The 17,651-nt window shown below is 35.3% G+C and overlaps 1 protein-coding gene across 1 annotated transcript in view; it reads left to right on the top strand.

The window, feature by feature from the left end:
• The first annotated feature begins 1,416 nt into the window (after positions 1–1,416).
• The window catches only part of WDPCP (WD repeat containing planar cell polarity effector), a 1,247,576-nt gene continuing 1,231,341 nt past the window's right edge, over positions 1,417–17,651 (top strand). Inside the window, exon 1 of the mRNA XM_053712064.1 lies at positions 1,417–1,529. The gene's annotated coding sequence lies outside the window, so the exon portion shown is untranslated. The remainder of the gene's footprint in view (positions 1,530–17,651) is intronic.

Raw genomic sequence — 17,651 nt, 5'->3', positions numbered from 1 at the left:
TTAAAATTGTATTCTCTATCTGAATCATGAAAGAAACATTTTTGGTTTCATGTCCCTTTAAGTAGATGAAAAGATGTAAAAACATATACAGGTAGCCCTCAGTTTACGCCGGGGTTAGGTTCCAGAAGGAATGGTTGTAAATCGAAACCGTTGTAAATTGAAACCCAGTTTATAATGTTAGTCAATGGGAAGTGAGGGAGATAGGTTCCAGGCCCCTCTAAAAAATTGTCATAAGTAACACCTTGCTAAACAGCATTATAAACCTAATAAAATAATCACACAACACAGTTCTTTCTATGCATTCCAATCAGGACTGATTTATAGACAGGAAGATCTTGTTCCTTTGAAATCTGCTCGATAGCTCAGGTCTGGTTAAACTGATTCATTTCAGCTTGCTTGGCTTTGCTGCAACACAAGCGGACAGCTCCACCTACTGGCTATTTTAATAAATGCACTGCTTCTCAATGCTTTTCAATAGCAATCACATGACTGGAAAAAAAGGTTGTTATTCTGAAACGGTGTAAATTGAACCGTTGTAAAACGAGGGCCACCTGTATATGCAATATTCATATTTAATAAAGATTTTAACTATGTATTCACTGTAAATATCTCACATTTGCTAATGCGAATATGCTATGTTGGTTGCACAATGGGTGTTTTTTTCCAATATTTTTTTTTCTCCCTTGACTTCTATTTGGAATGTGAAAATGCAATGGTGTTTGCAGGATCTCGGGTGTTAGTTTTTTTCTAACGTAAAATAGGATTTTTGCTCTATTTGGTTTACCACTAGCGCAAAATTAGTTTTTTTGGAACTTGTAATACGAACAAGATCGCGAAAAAGAAAATATACTACTCCAACTGGACTGTCCCAGTAAATACCGAACACCTTTTCAACCCTAGCGGACATAAAGGGAGCAGGTGAGGCTATACAGGAGGAGGACGTGTAGTGTTGTGGAATATAAACGGTATCTGCAACTTCTTAAGTTCGTATCTTTGTACTTTGTATATGCTTTTGTTAACCTCAAAATGATTTAAAAATAAATGAAATTCGTTGGTATTGGATATTTATTTGAATACTGTCAAGCACAAACTATAAAAATGTCAACAAGGACACTTTAGTAAAGTATAAATCTCAGTTTAAAATCCTTCTATTCTTCATGCATTTTCCGTGCCAATGTTTAATTTTGCCTATAATTATTTGCTATGTACGGTCCTTGGAATTAGAATTGGAAATGGAAATTTATCCGCTGCAGTGCACACTGCACACTCATTTTATTAAGATTCTTTCTCGGGCGGTACCACCATTTATTTGAAAGGGAGTTGCTGAGATAATGCATACATTTGGAATGGTACCGTCCGCTGAAAGCGCCTGGTGTAGAGGGTTGCTAGGTTACAGCGTGAGGCCTTGCAATCAGGCCTATACCCACAGACACGACGAGGGGGCGGTGCTTTGTGAGCGAGGTTACTGAGATTGAATTTGCAATTGAACGTGCAATATAATAGGCATCTCGCGCGAGGGCACAGACAAGGTAGGTTGAGCTGTCAATGTGTTTTGCTGTGATCTTTACCTGTTATATTTACTTTATGTTTTAAATGGTGATTGCCCTGTTTTTATTGTTGAGTAACTCCTACAACTATTACACACATGAGGGCAAGTTCAGAGGTAAATGACAGTTACATTCCATATAGTTTATAAATAGTAAGATGTGTGTTTAGTTTCGTAGGTAACTAGGTTGCTTCTAGAAAGAAAACCAACGGACTATTTAGCAGCCCACTTTGGCAATCAAGGAGTTCAGTATTGAAGCTGTCATATAATAGGGTAAAATGTATTTTTATTATTATATCACATGCATAGTGGATTCAGAAAAATAAGTTTATTATTTTACTAAGTATTATATGCAGCATAAATGGATTTGAAGTGAAGTAAATTGTGGTTTAGCAGTTTCTCAGTACACTCAGATGTACATTTCAGTGTTATCTATTTGTTACTGGGATGTGGAAAACTTGTTAGTAAATCAATAAGATTAGGCTGCTTGCTTTAGATGGTTTAAAGGACCACTGCATCTTCTACAGTATTTTTGTTGTCTAGGCTGCGTGAGGATTGGATTGTGGGTACTAGGGCTTGTGAGTAGGGACATACTAAACTGCATATTGGGATGATGGGATGATGGGATGATTGGCTGCAATACTAAACACTATCACTAGATGTCATTATACTTTTTACACACATTCATGGTAATGACTCTGCTGTAACTCAAAATATGTTGTTCTTTTCTGCACTGCTTGATACTAAGTTGCAAACAGAAGGTGCAAATGTTTAACTATTCACTTGCTGACATATATACAGTTGTATAATGGAATCACATTAAATAATATAATAGAAAAATACTTTTGTAGGACTACATTACTAATTTAATATAGTACATGCATGTGCAAAGCAACACCTTTTACCTGTTTTGATAGGAACCTGTGAATAGATGTTTTAAACATGGCGATTATGGGTTACACATGCCAAGGAAAATTTTAATTACTTATAAGAATATGGTTGTAACTATTTTTCTACATGGGGATTATGGGTGAAATATCATGGTTAAACATGCAAAAAAACACATTTGACCGGTTTCTGATAGGAATATGGTTATAATAATTTTTATACATGGGGATTATGGGTGAAATATCATGGTTACACATGCAGAGGAAAACATTTGACCTGTTTCTGATAGGAATATGGTTCTAATTATTGTTATACATGGGGATTATGGGTGAAATATCATGGTTACACATGCAGAGAAACACATTTGACCTGTTTCTGATAGGAATATGGTTCTAATTATTGTTATACATGGGGATTATGGGTGAAATATCATGGTTACACTTGCAGAGGAACACATTTGACCTGTTTCTGAAAGGAATATGGTTCTAATTATTTTTATACATGGGGATTATGGGTGAAATATAATGGTTACACTTGCAGAGGAACACATTTGACCTGTTTCTGATAGGAATATGGATATAATTATTTTTATACATGGGGATTATGGGCGAAATATAATGGTTACACTTGCAGAGGAATACATTTGACCTGTTTCTGAAAGGAATATGGTTCTAATTATTTTAATACATGGGGATTCTGGGCGAAATATCATGGTTACACTTGCAGAGGAGCACATTTTACCTGTTTCTGATAGCAATATGGTTCTAATTATTTTTATATATGGGGATTATGGGTAAAATATCATGGTTACACATGCAGAGAAACACATTTGACCTGTTTGTGATAGGAATATGGTTCTAATTATTGTTATACATGGGGATTATGGGTGAAATATAATGGTTACACATGCAGAGGAATACATTTGACCTGTTTCTGACAGGAATATCGTTATAATTATTTTTCTACATGGGGATTATGGGTGAAATATAATGGTTACACTTGCAGAGGAACACATTTGACCTGTTTCTGATAGGAATATGGTTATAATTATTTTTCTACATGGGGATTATGGGTAAAATATCATGGTTACACTTGCAGAGGAACACATTTGACCGGTTTCTGATAGGAATATGGTTATAATTATTTTAATACATAGTGATTATGGGTGAAATATAATGGTTACACATGCAGAGGAACACATTTGACCTGTTTCTGATAGGAATATGGTTCTAATTATTTTTATATATGGGGATTAGGGGTAAAATATCATGGTTACACATGCAGAGAAACACATTTGACCTGTTTCTGATAGGAATATGGTTCTAATTATTGTTATACATGAGGATTATGGGTGAAATATAATGGTTACACATGCAGAGGAACACATTTGACCTGTTTCTGACAGGAATATCGTTATAATTATTTTTTTACATGGGGATTATGGGTGAAATATAATGGTTACACTTGCAGAGGAACACATTTGACCTGTTTCTGATAGGAATATGGTTATAATTATTTTTCTACATGGGGATTATGGGTAAATATCATGGTTACACTTGCAGAGGAACACATTTGACCTGTTTCTTATAGGAATATGGATATAATTATTTTAAACATGGGGATTATGGGTGAAATATCATGGTTACACTTGCAGAGGAAAACATTTGACCAGTTTCTGATAGGAATATGGATATAATTATTTTTATACATAGGGATTATGGGTGAAATTTCATGGTTACATATGCAGAGGAACACATTTAACCTGTTTCTGATAGGAATATGCTTATAATTATTTTTCTACATGGGGATTATGGGTGAAATATCATGGTTACACATGCAAAAGAACACAGTTGACCGGTTTCTGATAGGAATATGGTTATAATTATTTTTCTACATGGGGATTATGGGTCAAATATAAAGTTTACACTTGCAGACCTGTTTGACCTGTTTCTGATAGGAATATGGATATATTTATTTTTATACATGGGGATTATGGGTGAAATATCATGGTTACACATGCAGAGGAACACATTTGACCTGTTTCTGATAGGAATATGGTTCTAATTATTGTTATACATGGGGATTATGGGTGAAATATCATGGTTACACATGCAGAGAAACACATTTGACCTGTTTCTGATAGGAATATGGTTCTAATTATTGTTATACATGGGGATTATGGGTGAAATATCATGGTTACACTTGCAGAGGAACACATTTGACCTGTTTCTGAAAGGAATATGGTTCTAATTATTTTTATACATGGGGATTATGGGCGAAATATAATGGTTACACATGCAGAGGAACACATTTGACCTGTTTCTGAAAGGAATATGGTTCTAATTATTTTTATACATGGGGATTATGGGCAAAATATAATGGTTACACTTGCAGAGGAACACATTTGACCTGTTTCTGAAAGGAATATGGTTCTAATTATTTTTATACATGGGGATTATGGGTGAAATATCATGGTTACACTTGCAGAGGAAAACATTTGACCTGTTTCTGATAGGAATATGGATATAATTTTTTTATACATAGGGATTATGGGTGAAATTTCTTGGTTACATATGCAGAGGAACACATTTGACCTGTTTCTGATAGGAATATGGTTATAATTATTTTTATACATGGGGATTATGGGTGAAATATCATGGTTACACATGCAAAAGAACACATTTGACCGGTTTCTGATAGGAATATGGTTATAATTATTTTTATACATGGGGATTATGGGTGAAATATCATGGTTACACATGCAGAGGAACACATTTGACCTGTTTCTGATAGGAATATGGTTCTAATTATTTTTTATATATGGGGATTATGGGTAAAATATCATGGTTACACATGCAGAGAAACACATTTGACCTGTTTCTGATAGGAATATGGTTCTAATTATTGTTATACATGGGGATTATGGGTGAAATATAATGGTTACACATGCAGAGGAACACGTTTGACCTGTTTCTGACAGGAATATCGTTATAATTATTTTTCTACATGGGGATTATGGGTGAAATATAATGGTTACACTGGCAGAGGAACACATTTGACCTGTTTCTGATAGGAATTTGTTTATAATTATTTTTCTACATGGGGATTATGGGTAAAATATCATGGTTACACTTGCAGAGGAACACATTTGACCTGTTTCTGGAATATCGTTATAATTATTTTTATACATGGGGATTATGGGTGAAATATTATGGTTACACTTGCAGAGGAACACATTTGACCTGTTTCTGATAGGAATATGGTTATAATTATTTTTCTACATGGGGATTATGGGTAAAATATCACGGTTACACTTGCAGAGGAACACATTTGACCTCTTTCTGATAGGAATATGGATATAATTATTTTTATACTTGGGGATTATGGTTGAAATATCATGGTTACACTTGCAGAGAAAAACATTTGACCTGTTTCTAATAGGAATAAGGCTATAATTATTTTTATACATAGGGATTATGGGTGAAATGTCATGGTTACATATGCAGAGGAACACATTTGACCTGTTTCTGATAGGAATATGGTTATAATTATTTTTCTACATGGGGATTATGGGTGAAATATCATGGTTACACATGCAAAAGAACACATTTGACCGGTTTCTGATAGGAATATGGTTATAATTATTTTTATACATAGGGATTATGGTTGAAATATCATGGTTACACATGCAGAGGAACACATTTGACCTGTTTCTGATAGGAATATGGTTATAATTATTTTTATATATGGGGATTATGGGTAAAATATCATGGTTACACATGCAGAGAAACACATTTGACCTGTTTCTGATAGGAATATGGTTCTAATTATTGTTATATATGGGGATTATGGGTAAAATATCATGGTTACACATGCAGAGGAACACATTTGACCTGTTTCTGATAGGAATATGGTTCTAATTATTGTTATATATGGGGATTATGGGTGAAATATAATCGTTACACATGCAGAGGAACACATTTGACCTGTTTCTGATAGGAATATGGTTCTAATTATTTTTCTACATGGGGATTATGGGTCAAATATAATGTTTACACTTGCAGACCTATTTGACCTGTTTCTGATAGGAATATGGATATAATTATTTTTATACATGGGGATTATGGGTGAAATATCATGGTTACACATGCAGAGGAACACATTTGACCTGTTTCTAATAGGAATATGGTTCTAATTATTTTTATATATGGGGATTATGGGTGAAATATCATGGTTACACATTTGACCTGTTTCTGATAGGAATATGGTTATAATTATTTTTATACATGGGGATAATCGGTGAAATATCATGGTTACACATGCAGAGGAACACATTTGACCTGTTTCTGATAGGAATATGGTTCTAATTATTTTTATATATGGGGATTATGGGTGAAATATCATGGTTAAACATGCAGAGGAACACATTTGACCTGTTTCTGATAGGAATATGGTTCAAATTATATTTCTACATGGGGATTATGGGTCAAATATAATGGTTACACTTGCAGAGGAACACATTTGATCTGTTTCTGATAGGAATATGGATATAATTATTTTTATACATGGGGATTATGGGTGAAATATCATGGTTACACATGCAGAAGAACACATTTGACCTGTTTCTTATAGTAATATGGTTCTAATTATTTTTATGCATGGGGATTATGGGTGAAATATCATGGTTACACATGCAGAGGAACACCTTTGACCAGTTTCTGATAGGAATATGGATATAATTATTTTTATACATGGGGATTATGGGTGAAATATCATGGTTACACATGCAGAGGGACACATTTAACCTGTTTCTGATAGGAATATGGTTATAATTATTTTTCATACATGGGGATTATGGGTGAAATATCATGGTTCCACTTGCAGAGGAACACATTTGACCTCATTCTGATAGGAATATGGTTATAATTCTTTTTCTACATGGGGATTATGGGTGAAATATCATGGTTACACATGCCGAGGAACACATTTGACCTTTTTCTGATAGGAATTTGGTTATAATTATTGTTATACATGAGGATTATGGGTGAAATATCATGGTTACACATGCAGAGGAACACATTTGACCTGTTTATGATAGAAATATGGTTCTAAATATTTTTATACATGGGGATTATGGGTGAAATAGCAAGATTACACTTGCAGAGGAACACATTTGACCTGTTTCTGATAGGAATATGGTTCTAATTATTTTTATACATGGGGATTATGGGGGAAATATCAAGGTTACATTTGCAGATGAACACATTTGACCTGTTTCTGATAGGAATATGGTTCTAAATTTTTATACATGGGGATTATTGGTGAAATATCATGGTTACAAATGCAGAGAAACACATTTGACCTGTTTCTGATAGGAATATGGTTCTAATTATTTTTATACATGGGGTTATGGGTGAAATATCATGGTTACACTTGCTGAGGAACACATTTGACCTGTTTCTGATAGGAATATGGTTTTAATTATTTTTCTACTTGTGGATTATGGGTGGAATATCATGGTTACACATGCCAAGGAACATATTTGACCTGTCTCTGATAGGAATATGGGTATAATTATTTTTCTACATGGGGATTATGGGTGGAATATCATGGTTACACATGCCATGGATTATATTTAACCTGTTTCTGATAGGAATATGGGTATAAATATTTTTATATAAGGGGATTATGGGCGGAATGTCATGGTTACACATGCCAAGGAACATATTTGACTTGTTACTGCTAGGAATATAGGTATACATTTTTATATAAGGGGATTATGGGCAGAATATAATTGGGAACACATGCCAAGGAACATATTTGATTTGTTACTGCTAGGAATATGGGTATAAATATTTTTATATAAGGGGATTATGGGCAGAATATCATGGGTACACATGCTAAGGAACATATTTAATTTGTTACTGCTAGGAATATGGGTATGCACATTTTTATATATGGGGATTATGGATGGAATATTATAGTTACATGTACCAAAGAACATATTTGACCAGTTTCTGATAGGAATATGGTTATAATTATTTTTATACTTGGGGATTATGGGTGGAATATCATGTTTACACATGCCAAGGAACATATTTGACTTGTTTCTGATAGGAATATGGGTATAACTATTTTTATATAAAGGAATTATGGGTGGAATATCATGGTTACACCTGCCAAGAAACATTTTTGACCTGTTTCTGATAGGTACATGGGTATAAATATTTGTATTTAAGGTGATTATCGGCGGAATATCATGGTTACACATGCCAAGGAACATATTTGACTTGTTACTACTAAGAATATGGTTATAATTATTTTTATACATGGGGATTATGGGTGAAATATCATGGTTACACTTGCAGAGGAACACATTTGACCTGTTTCTGATAGGAATATGGTTATAATTATTTTTATACTTGGGGATTATGGGTGGAATATCATGTTTACACATGCCAAGGAACATATTTGACTTGTTTCTGATAGGAATATGGGTATAAATATTTTTATATAAGGGGATTATGGGCGGAATATCATGGTTACACATGCGAAGGAACATATTTGACTTGTTTCTGATAGGAAAATGGGTATAAATATTTTTATATATTGGGATTATGGGCGGAATATCATGGTTACATATGCTAAGGAACATATTTGACTTGTTATTGCTAGGAATATGGGTATAAATATTTCTATATATGGGGAATATGCGTGGAGTATCATGGTTACACATGCCAAGGAACATATTTGTCTTGTTACTGCTCGGAATATGGGTATACATATTTTTATATATGGGGATTATGGGTGGAATATTATAGTTACATGTGCCAAGGAACATATTTGATTTGTTTCTGTTAGGAATATGGTTATATTTATTTTTATACATGGGGATTATGGGTGGAATGTCATGGTTACACATGCCAAGGAACATATGTGACCTGTTTCTGATAGGAATATGGTTATTTTTATTTTTATAAATGGGGATTATGGCTGGAATGTCAAGGTTACACATGCAGAGGAACACATTTGACCTGTTGCTGATAGGAATATGGGTATAATTATTTTTTATACATGAGGATTATGGGTGGAATATCATGGTTACACATGCCAAGGAACATATTTGACCTGTTTCTGATAGGAATATGGGTATATTTATTTTTATACATGGGGATTATGGGTGGAATGTCAAGGTTACACATGCAGAGGAACACATTTGACCTGTTGCTGATAGGAATATGGGTATAATTATTTTTCAACATGGGGATTATGGGTAGAATATCATGTTTACACATGCCAAGGAACATATTTGACCTGTTTCTGATAGGAATATGGGTATAATTATTTTTTATACATGAGGATTATGGGTGGAATATCATGATTACACATGCCAAGGAACATATTTGACCTGTTTCTGATAGGAATATGGTTTTATTTATTTTTATACATGGGGATTATGGGTGGAATGTCAAGGTTACACATGCAGAGGAACACATTTGACCTGTTGCTGATAGGAATATGGGTATAATTATTTTTCAACATGGGGATTATGGGTGGAATATCATGCTTACACATGCCAAGGAACATATTTGACCTGTTTCTGATATGAATATGGGTATAATTATTTTTTATACATGAGGATTATGTGTGGAATATCATGGTTACACCTGCCAAGGAACATATTTGACCTTTTACTGATAGGAATCATGGGTATAAATATTGTTTACATTGGGATTGTTGGTGTAATATCATGGTTACACATGCTAAGGAACATTTTTCACTTGTTGCTGCTAAGAATATGGGTATACATATTTTTATATATGGGGATTATGGATGGAATATTATAGTTACACATGCGAAGGAATATATTTGACTAGTTTGTGATAGGAATAGGGGTATAATTACTTTTCTGCGTGGGGATTATGGGTGGAATATCATTGTTACACATACCAAGGAACATATTTGACCTGTTTCTAATAGGAATATGGTTATATTTATTTTTATACATGGGGATTATGGGTGGAATGTCAAGGTTACACATGCAGAGGAACACATTTGACCTGTTGCTGATAGGAATATGGGTATAATTATTTTTCAACATGGGGATTATGGGTGGAATATCATGTTTACACATGCAGAGGAACATATTTGACCTGTTCCTGATATGAATATGGGTATAATTATTTTTTATACATGAGGATTATGGGTGGAATATAATGGTTACACATGGCAAGGAACATTTTTGACTTGTTACTACTAAGAATATGGGTATATATATTTGTATACATGTGGAATATCATGGTTACACTTGCCAAGGACCATATTTGACCTGTTTCTGATGGAAATATGAGTATAATTATTTTTCTACGTGGGAATTATATGTGGAATATCATGGTTACACATGCCAAGTAATATATTTGACTTGTTTTTGATACGAATATGGTTGCAATTATTATTCCTCTACATTGTTTCCATTCTGTTAGTAATGGAGTACATGTATCCTTTGTAAAATTTGCAGATTCCTTATCACTTTTAAACTATGATGTTATACTCTTTCCAACTAACAGTGACCTAACTTTATATGGACGAGGTTTGCACTGGTTTTTGGCTGTAGCAGACCTAAAATCTAAAACAGTGACAATAATGGACTCACTAAGCAATGATTATAACACATTACTGCTAAGAATATGTGTACAAATATTTTTATATATGGGGTTTATGGGTGAAATATTATAGTTACACATGCCAAGGAACATAATTGACCAGTTTCTGTTAGGAATGTGTGTATAATTATTTTTCTATGTGGGGATTATGTGTGGAATATCATGGTTACACCTGCCAAGGAACATATTTGACCTGTTTCTGATAGAAACGTGGGTATGATTATTTTTCTACATGGGGATTTTGGCTGGAACATCATGGTTACACATGCCAAGGAACATATTTGACTGGTTTCTTATAAGAATATGGGTATAATTATTTTTCTTTTTGGGGATCATGGGTGGAATATCATGGTTACACATGCCAAGGAACATATTTGACTTGTTACTGGTAAGAATATGGGTAAAAATATTTTTATATATGCAGATTATTGATGGAATATCAAGGTTATACAATGCAATAAACATATTTGACCTGTTTCTGATAGGAATATGGATATAAATATTTTTATATAAGGGGATTATGGGTGGAATATCATGGTTACACTTGCAGAGGAACATATTTGACTTGTTACTACTAAGAATATGGGTATAATTATTTTTATATATGGGGATTATGGGTGGAATATCATGGTTACACTTTCCAAGGAACATATTTGACCAGTTTCTGATAGGAGTTTGGGTATAATTATGTTTTTTACATGGGGATTATGGGTGGAATATCATGGTTACACATGCCAAGAAACATGTTTGACCAGTTTCTGATAGGAATATGGGTATTCTTATTTTTCTATGTGGGGATTATGGGTAAAATATCATGGTTACACATGCCAAGGAACATATTTGACTGGTTACTGCTAAGAATATGGGTAAAAATATTTTTATATATGCAGATTATTGATAGAATATCATGATTACATAATGCAAGAAACATTTTTGACCTGTTTCTGACAGGAATATGGGTATAAGTATTTTTATGTAAAGGGATAATGGGCGGAATATCATGGTTACACTTGCAGAGGAACATATTTGACTTGTTACTACTAAGAATATGGGCATAATTATTTTTATATATGGGGATTATGGGTGGAATATCATGGTTACACTTTCCAAGGAACATATTTGACCGGTTTCTGATAGGAGTATGGGTATAATTATGTTTTTTACATGGGGATTATGGGTGGAATATCATGGTTACACATGCCAAGAAACATGTTTGACCAGTTTCTGATAGGAATATGGGTATTCTTATTTTTCTATGTGGGGATTATGGGTAAAATATCATGGTTACACATGCCAAGGAACATATGTGACCTGTGTCTGATAGGAATATTGGTATAAATGTTTTTATATAAAGGGATTATGTGCGGAATATCATGGTTACAAATGCCAAGGAACATATTTGACCTTTTACTGATAGGAATCATGGGTATAAATATTGTTTACATTGGGATTGTTGGTGTAAAATCATGGTTACACATGCCAAGGAACATTTTTCACTTGTTGCTGCTAAGAATATGGGTATACATATTTTTATATATGGGGATTATGTGTGGAATATTATAGTTACACATACCAAGGAATATATTTGACTGGTTTGTGATAGGAATAGGGGTATAATTATTTTTCTGCGTGGGGATTATGGGTGGAATATCATTGTTACACATACCAAGGAACATATATGACTTGTTTTTGATACGAATATGGTTACAATTATTATTCCTCTACATTGTTTCCATTCTGTTAGTAATGGAGTACATGTATCCTTTGTAAAATTTGCAGATTCCTTATCACTTTTAAACTATGATGTTATGCTCTTTCCAACTAACAGTGACCTAACTTTATATGGACGAGGTTTGCACTGGTTTTTGGCTGTAGCAGACCTAAAATCTAAAACAGTGACAATAATGGACTCACTAAGCAATGATTATAACACATAATGTGCTATTGTCCAAAAAAAGCTCTATTGCATTCACACTCTCTGTCCCTCAGTTGAGTTTCTTGAAGCAGACTGGACCTAGATTGCCCGAAACAAAGTAATTCTTATGACTCCTAAATTCATACATTATATGTAGTGGTCTCAAATATGTGAGGAATTTTGGCAGCAATAAAGTTAGACAGTGGATGCACAGCAAGATTCTGCAAAGTTGATTACTCATACCTGACCACTAAACAAACCACAAAGCACACATTTGTAGCTGGAAAAATTGAGAAATACAGCCCACCAATGGTCAAAATAGCAGAACAGGACAAACAGGAGGACAAGTTCTTTCCCCTCCCGTTACTGCAAATCAGAAGACTGGACATTTTGTTCGTCTTGTTACTGCTTTGGTGATGCTGACCATGATGAAAAACAGATCCTATGGGTCTGCAGCCGTCTAAAGACCACTGCTCCATAACCTGTCCGCCTGTTCTGAGGCGGCGGATAGAAATCAACCCAATTGAATATGATTGGGTTGATTGACACCCCCTGCTTGCAAATCTGCAGGGGGCAGCATTGTACCAGTAGTTCAGAAGACCTGCTGGTGCAATGATAAATGCTGTCTGCATTTATCTATGTGCGGCGGACATGGTTCGCTATAGCGGATCATGTCCATCCGCACAATGATAAATTGACCCCTAAGTGTTGTGTGTTGAAACTGGTATCACCAGAAGTGTGGAGGGCAGAAGGGTAGACCAACAACATATTTAATTTGTTTACAGTGCAAAAGAAAATAGCACCACATTTTAGTATTATTATTTAGTAGAATGTTAAATTGTCCTTTTAAAAATGTTTGGTACATAGCTATTCAAAACAATAAACATGTAAATAAAAAAGTACAAAATAGTTCTGATAAACTGCTCTTAATGTGAATTTAAATTGCCTGGGATAAACTGGATGTTTATTGACATTGAATTCCATTAATGGAGACACAAAGTAAAACACTCTTCCTGCTCAGTTATTTAATAATAGTTTACATGTGTAAATTACCCCTCATGATCTCCCAAGGAAATAACCAGATATTATTTATTTTGTTAAGTTTAGCATGAAAATGAATGAAAATTCTCAATTCCAGCCTAAGGGGCCGATTTATCATGCAGTGTATGCTGCAGTTTCTGCACGAGCTTTCAGGCTCGCTGGAAACAAGAGTTAAGGAGCAGTGGTCCTAAGACCGCTGCTCGTTAACTCGTCCGCCACCTCTGAGGTGGTGGACAGCAAATCATCCTGATCTGATCGGGATGATTGACACCCCCTGCTAGCGGCCGATTGGCCGTGAATGTGCAGGGGGTAGCATTTATCGATATGGGACGGACATTCATAAATCGGCCCCTAAATATATGAAGCTATCCGCTTGTCTTGTAAGGAAGTCCAACCTACTGTTTCACATCAATACACATGAGCATATGAAAATGCACTTGTTCAGTAAGAATGGACTGTTTTCTGTAAGACATTTATTGTGTTTGTTGTTATTATGGCCTTGGTATAGACATAATCTATATTGATGTTTGAGATTCATGCTCCATCTAAAAATAGTTAGGTTAAAAAATGTTTTAATCATAAGTAGGGTATCTGCAAATTGAGACCCTATATAAACTAGATGGCTGGTTGAGTTTGTGAACTAAAAATATTTCTAGTGTTGAATTTGTAGAAACGTTTACATGTAGCCAGCACTTCTTGTAACCAGAAGTATCAGAAATAGGTCAAATATGTTCCTTGGCATGTGTAATCATAATATTTCACCCATAATCCCCACATAAAAAAATAATTATACCCATATTCCTATAAGAAACATGTCAAATGTGTTCCTTGGTATGAGTAATCATGATATTGCACCCATAATCCCCATGTAGGAAATATATTTACATGTCAAATATGTTACTTAGTATGTGTAACCATGGTATTCCACCCATAATCCCCATGTAGAAAAATAGAACCATATTCTTATTATAAACAGGTCAAATATGTTCCTCAGCATGTGTAACCATGATATACCACCCATAATCACCATGTTCAAAGTATGTATACCCATTTTCTTACCAGAAACAGCTCAAATATGTTCCTTGGCATGTGTAACCATGTTATTTAACCCATTATCTGTTATGTTTGTGCAATATTTCCTATCAGACCAATCCTGGCCAGTAGTCTTCTTATCCTCGCATCAAGTGGAAACATAAGGAAAAATTCCAGAACTAAAGTTAATAGATTAAAAGAATGTGGTAGTACAGGAACAGCAAACACAATGAGCAGCAAGGGTTAATGAGGAGAAGGTAAAAGAGCTGAGTAGGGCTCAGAAGTAAGCAAGTAGTTCTATGCCCCTGAGAAACACAAGAAATAAAGCAAAAGGAATGCTCACCAGACAGTGCAGGGTTCCTTAAGATTAGGCAGTTCAATCTTTCTGAGTTTCCAAAAGGGTTAAGCAAATTATGGGTCACAAGGCAGTGCAGGGTTCAGTAACAGGCAGGCTATCAAATCTTTCTGAGTATCAAAAGGGTTAAGCAAAGGAATGGTCACAAGGCACAGGGTTCTGTAACAAGCAGGCAGTCCACTATAGAACACTAGCAAGTTGCTACAATAGCACCCAGGAGTACACGGGTAAACCTATTCTTGGGCAGAGATTACATGAAAAGGAGTTACTTGTAAGGCTTGTGGGATACTCCTCTATCAGACCGAACTCAGCCAGTAGTCTTGTTATCCTGGCGTCGAGCCGGAAAGATAGGGAATATCCCAGAACAGAGAGTATCAGGCAAATGAGGAGAGCGGCACTCACCACAGGCTGGACAGCACAAGGCAAATAAGGCAGACAGGATACGACAACAGAACATCAGGCCAGCAATTCAGGTGTTAACCAGGTATCGTAGTGAGACAGGCAGGGTTCAGCAACAAGAAGACAGTCCAGCAATGTAGGAGTTAACCAGGTAGCGTAGTGAGACAGACAGGGATCAGCAACAAGAAGTCAGTCCAGCAAGTTAGGGGGTAACCAAGAAGCGTAGTGAAACAGGCAGGGTTTAGTAACAAGTATCAGTCCAGCAGATTAGGGGTTAACCAGGTAGAGGAGTAAGACAGGCAAGGTTTCAACAACAAAGTATCAGTCCAGCAGTTTAGTGGTTAACCAAGTAGCGTAGTAAGACAGGCAAGGTTTCAGCAACAAAGTATCAGTCCAGCAGTTTAGGGGTTAACCAAGTAGCGTAGTAAGACAGGAGAGTTTCAGCAACAAAGTATCAGTCCAGCAGTTTAGGGGTTAACCAAATCATGTAGTAAGACAGGCAAGGTTTCAGCAACAAAGTATCAATCCAGCAGACGATCTGTCACTCCCAGGAGCACAAGAAGTAGCACCTATACTTGGGCAGTGACAGATCGCTTGCTGCCCGCTAAAGTACCTGGTGGATTGGCGCCAAGAGACCGGCCGGCATCAGGAGCGTGCGGCGATGACGTTAGCACTGCACGCATCCTGAGCCGACACAGCCCTAGGCAACGAGCATGGGGAAGACGCTGCGTCCCTAGCAACGGCACGGCGTGACATTACTTACATAGGCGCCGGTTCCCGCCAAGGACACACAGGTGATGTTCAGAGCAGCATTAGCAGTACTCGTGGCACGCGACAAAAACCCAGTGGGGCAACATTATCCCCATGTAGAGAAATAATTATAACCATATTCTTACCAGAAACAGGTTAAATATGTTCATTGACATGTGTAACCATGATATTCCACCCATAATCCCTACATAGAAAAATAATTATACCCATATTCTTAGCAGTAACAAGTCAAATATGTTCCTTGCCATGTGTAACCATGATATTCTGCCCATAATCCCCTTATATAAAAACATTTATACCCATATTCCTAGCAGTAACAAGTCAAATATGTTCCTTGGCATGTGTAACCATGACATTCAATCCATAATACCCATGTATAAAAATAATTATACCGATATTCCTATCAGAAACAGGTCAAATATGTTCCTTGGCATGTGTAACCATTATATGCCACCCATAATCCCCATGTATAAAAATAATTATACCGATATTCCTATCAGAAACAGGTCAAATATGTTCCTCTCCATGTGTAACCATGATATTTCACCCATAATCCCCATGTAGAAAAATAATTATAACCATATTCCTATCAGAAACAGGTCAAATGTGTTCCTCTGCATATGTAACCATGAAATTTCACCCATAATCCCTATGTATAAAAATAATTATATCCATATTCCTATCAGAAACAGGTCAAATGTTTTTTTGCTTTTGTTTTTTTTTTTCTCCAAAAACAGCTTTATTGAAAAATTAAGAAGACAGTACAACAAAATTGGAGACGCAGCTCCTACATATTCTTATTTCAACAGCTGTTACTTTTTCTGAGTTATCAACAAAGTTTATAAAGAATATCTTATCAATATAAAACAACTCAAAATTTTCAAGACCTTTGCGAAGGTCAGAAACAATGTCAAAAAAAAAGAAAAAAGGGGAAGGGGATTAACAAAATAAAAAATAGGTCATGTATCCAATAGGATAACCAAATGTCCATAAAGAAGGACCAAAGGTTAAAAAGCGGGGAAAGTGGAAAAAACAAAAAAA

Source organism: Bombina bombina, chromosome 4 (assembly GCF_027579735.1).
Source record: "Bombina bombina isolate aBomBom1 chromosome 4, aBomBom1.pri, whole genome shotgun sequence".
NCBI classification, from domain to species: Eukaryota; Metazoa; Chordata; class Amphibia; order Anura; family Bombinatoridae; genus Bombina; species Bombina bombina.
This window is presented reverse-complemented; position numbering and strand designations above follow the sequence as displayed.